Source organism: Dromiciops gliroides, chromosome 6 (genome assembly GCF_019393635.1).
Source record: "Dromiciops gliroides isolate mDroGli1 chromosome 6, mDroGli1.pri, whole genome shotgun sequence".
NCBI classification, from domain to species: Eukaryota; Metazoa; Chordata; class Mammalia; order Microbiotheria; family Microbiotheriidae; genus Dromiciops; species Dromiciops gliroides.
The window spans coordinates 102625860-102630536 of NC_057866.1; the positions used below are offsets into that span (position 1 = coordinate 102625860).

The following is a 4677-nucleotide window of genomic DNA, read 5'->3' on the forward strand; positions in this document are numbered from 1 at the left end:
ATCGAGCCATCTTTTGTCTCCACTCACTGAATGGGCCTGACCTCAGACAAACTGAGACCTAGGAAAGACCTTAATTTAGAAAGACCTTGGTCACCTACTCCATCCTGAGTTATTGCCAGTCATTTTGACTTTTATCTTGCCACTGGATTTCAATGACTGGAGGAGAGAGTGAAACTGAAGACTTTTCATAGCTTTGCCTTATTTCTATCCAATTCTCAAGCTAATCAAAACACCAACCTCATGATGTCATTTGTCCTCTTTGAGAACAAAGGACAAACAACAACAAAGAACAGGACCTATATAACTCCTTGACTCAATCAAAGTCATTGACAAAGAGACTTGGTCATGCCTTAAAAGTATTTGTTTAAAAGAGAACTGGTGTAACTAGAAGAGGGTTTGGGAGCTCTTGTGGCCTTGGCAGTGTTGCCATCACCATGGCCAGCCAGTCACAAGGTATCCAGAAGCTGCTGCAGAGAATCGAGCCACTGAGAGGCCCACAAATGAAAGAACCTGAGACTGAAACAAGCAAAAAAAAAAAAAAAGAAGCTCAGGCTGAGATTGAGCAACATTGACTGCAGAGGAAGAGAGAGTTTAAAGTCAAAGAAGCTTTGGCTCTTGGTAGCCATGGTAGTTGCAGCTCTGAAGTAGAGAAGGAAACCTTGGAGAAGATGTCTGTCCTCCAGGTCCACTCCCAGAAGAACAGGGAGGAAGTCCTGGAAAACCTATTGGCTTTTGTGTGTGACATCCATCCAGAAATTCATGAAAACTACCACATAAATGGATAGGTTAAAAGAATTAAGCATATATTTGATAGGTTGGAAACTAAGTTGCCCTACTGTGGAATGTGAAGCTTTAACCATGCTGCAATTACATTCTTGTATAAAAATTTTAAATAATTTCTGGTACGTAAAAAAAGAGAGAGAGAGAGAGAGAGAGAGAGAGAGAGAGAGAGAGAGAGAGAGAGAGAGAGAACTATCTCAGAGCCAAATAGAGAATCCTAGAACTAGAAGCAAATAGGAAAGAGTCTTACTGACCTGAACCAAGAAAAGGAGTGGGGGGTGGAGAACATCATACAGGGAGAAACAGAAAACAGAGAAAGAAAAAGTAGGATGCGTTTTGTTGGAGAAGAGAGATATAGAGAAGGGCCATCAGCTCTACTGGCACCTCAGAGTGCAGTTGATTCACAAATCTATTCGTAGTTTTTCCTGACCTCCAATCTCACAATACCAACTATCCTTGGACATCTTAAGCTGAATATCATATAGAGAGTTTAAGCTCAATATATCCAAAAGAGAACTCATTATCTTTCTTCCAGAATCCTTCCCTCTTCCTAATTTCCCTATTACTGTAAAGGGTACCACCCTCTTCCCAGTTACCCAGATGACTCATCCTTTTGTTGCAACCTAGGTGTCATCTGTGACTCGTTACTCTAACTCACCCCTCATATCCAATCTGTTGCCAAGTCCTTTTAATGTTACCTTTTCAACTTCTCTCTTCTGACACTGTCATCGACCTCATGTAGGCCCTCATCCCCTCAAGCCTGGACTACATAGCAGACTCCTCCCTGGCTCAAGTATGGATCTCTTCCAGGTCACCTTCCACTCAGTTGCTACCAAAGTGATTTACTGAAAGTTCATGTCTGACCATGTTACTCTCCAACTTGATAAACTCCAGTGGTTCCCTATTACATCCAGGATCAAATGGAAAATTTTCCATTTGGCTTTTAAAGCTATTTACAACCTTGTCCATTCCTACCTTTCCAGTCTTCTTGTATTGTACTTCTCCCCTCCACTCAGCCTACAATCAAGCAAACTGGCCTTCTTGCCATTCTTTGCACACCACTCTCCATCCCTGGTACCATTCCTTCTCACTGACTTACCCCCATGCCTCTTTACCTCTGTCTCCTGGTTTCCTTGAAGACTCAGATCAAATCCTATCTTATGTAAGAACCCTTTTTCAGGCCCCAGCACTGCTAGTGCCTTTCCTCTGAGATTACCTCCTGTTGACCTTGTATACTATATGTCTTATATGTAGATAGTTGTTTTGAGTGTTGTCTCCTCCATTAGGATGTGAATTCCTTGAGGGAAAGGACCGTGTTTTTGCCTTTCTTTGTATCCCCACTGTTTGATACAGGTCACTTAGTAGGCATTTAAATGCTTGTTGATGACCTGACTTCTTTTCTTCTTACCTGTTTGATCATTCCTACTTAGTGTCTTTTGCTATTTTTGCAACTTTGTCATACCCACTAATTATAGTTGTCCCTCAAGAATCTGTCTTGGGTTCTTCTATTTTTCCCCTCTATGTTCTCTCTCAGTGAGCTCAGCTACTCCCAGGGATTCAGTAATCATCTCTATGAAGATGACTCTCAGGTCTCTGTATTCAACTCTGGTCTCTCCTGAGCTACAGAGTCATGTCACCAAATGCCATTTGGGCATCTCAAACTCTATATTCTGCAAGCATCTAAAATTCCACGTGACAAAAGAAAATGTATCTCCCCCCTCTAAATCCTCCATATTGCTGGTGAGGGCACTATCATCCTCCCAGGCACCCAGGCTTCAAGCCTAGGTGTCATGCTCGTCCTCACTTTCCCCCTCCCCCATATTAATTATTGCCAGATGTAACGATTGGAATAACGCCACCTGCTGGAGACTTACTGTAGAAGAGTTCCGCCCATGAAGTGAAGGTCATCGTTACACAGATTTGATCATTTCTACCTTTGAAACACTTGTCCTATATTCCCCTTCTCTATTCATATGGCTACCACCCTGTTTCACATTCTCATCACTTCTCACCTAGACAATTACAATAACTTTCTAACTGGTTTCCCTACCTTGTCTCTCCCCACTCCCACCCAGCCTACATTCAGTTGCCTGAATAAGGATTTTCCTAAAGGCAAGTCTGTGTTACTCCTATGTTCAAACTCCAGTGGTTCCCTATAAAAGGATCATATATGATGATAAAAGGAATGGTACTTACTTTTTTGAGCTATTGTAAAGAAAATTCTTTGTTAGGTATAAGGTACTGTGGCAAGTAAAACTATATGTGGTCACCTTATTTCTGTCCCAAGTTTGGGGAAAATTAGCTACTGTTTCTTTTTTTTTTTTTTAAGTGAGGCAGTTGGGGTTAAGTGACTTGCCCAGGGTCACACAGCTAGTAAGTGTTAAGTGTCTGAGACTGGATTTGAACTCAGGTCCTCCTGACTCCAGGGCCAGTGCTTTATCCACTGCGCCACCTAGCTGCCCCTTGGGGTTTCTAATATATTTGTTACTTATAAATTAGAAGCTTTAGTACCAGTTTGGGGGCATTAAGCATTTATTAAAGCATACCAAATCTTAGTAAAGAGAAAACACTTGGCTCAGGAAGTTAAGAAGCCTATCTACCCTAGAGGAGAGAGGAGAGATAAGAGCTCAGCCTGGCCTGCTTCTTTCTCCAACTGAAAGTGGAAGCTTCCTCTGTGTCTGGAGGAGAGGTGGTCCTTCCACACTGCTCAAAGCTAATGGACTAGCATCACTCAAATCCATTGGCCCACTGGACCTGAGGGTGGTCCAAGAGCAGAACATGCTGAGGTCAGGGTTCAGAGAACACATCCCCTGAGGGCCAGGCCTTCAGGTAGGTGTGGTTCCGATGAAGTTAACTCCAAGCAAGTCAATCAGCAAAGTCAATCCAATCATTCTTAATATAATCCCCTCAAGTGGGGGCCTCTGGGCATCCCAAAACCCATTATTTTCTCACAGTACTATATAAATGTTATCTATTATTGTTGTTGTAATAATAGACATTATGGCTTTATTTTAAGGAAATCTCTCTTTAAAGTACTATATAAAAGTAGTTTACTATAAAAAAAAATGATGAGCAGGATGCTATCAGAAAAACCTGGAAAGACAAGCTGATGTAAAGTGAAACGTACTGTATATAAAATAACAGCAATATTGTAAGATGATCTGCTGTGAATAACTTATTTTCAGCAATGCAATGATCCAAGACAGTTCTGAAGGACGTGTGAAAAATGCAGTCCATCTACAGAGAGAGAACTGGTGGTATCTGAATACAGACTGAAGCATAATTATTTTTTGTCAGTTTCTTTTTCTAAAGTTTTTTGTTTGTTTTCTTTCGTAACCTGACTCATGTGGAAATGTTTTGCATGACTACACATGTATAACTTATATTGAATTGCTTGAGTTCTTAAGGAGGGATGGGGAAAGAGGGAGGAGGAGAATTGGAACACAAAGTTTTAAAAATCAATTAAAAAATTTGTTTTTATATGCAATTTGGGAAAAAGAAAATTCTAAATAAAATGTGAAAAAAAAGAGGACCATATATAAAGCCCTCTGTTGATATCCAGAGCTCTTCATAACCTCCCCCTTCTTTCTATCTTTCTAGTCTTATACTTTTTTCTTTCACCACACATTCCACTATATACTGGGCTACCTGCTGTTCTTTAACCACAACACACCATTTCCATCCCTCCGTACAGCTGTCCCATACCTAAAATGCCCCCTCCCTCTTCACCTCTACTGTTTAGTTTCCTCTGCTTCCTTCAAAACTCAGCTCAAATCCCACCTTCTGGAGGAGACTTTTCTGGGTCCCTCCAGCCACCAATGCCTTCCCTGCTCAGGTTGCCTTACAACTCCTCTATACCAATCTTGAAAATACCTAATGATTTACAAGTTGTCAGCC

The 4677-nt window shown here is 41.2% G+C and overlaps 1 pseudogene; it reads left to right on the forward strand.

The window, feature by feature from the left end:
• Positions 1 to 434: 434 nt before the first annotated feature.
• On the forward strand, positions 435 to 785 carry LOC122730441 (annotated as a pseudogene).
• Positions 786 to 4677: the final 3892 nt, after the last annotated feature.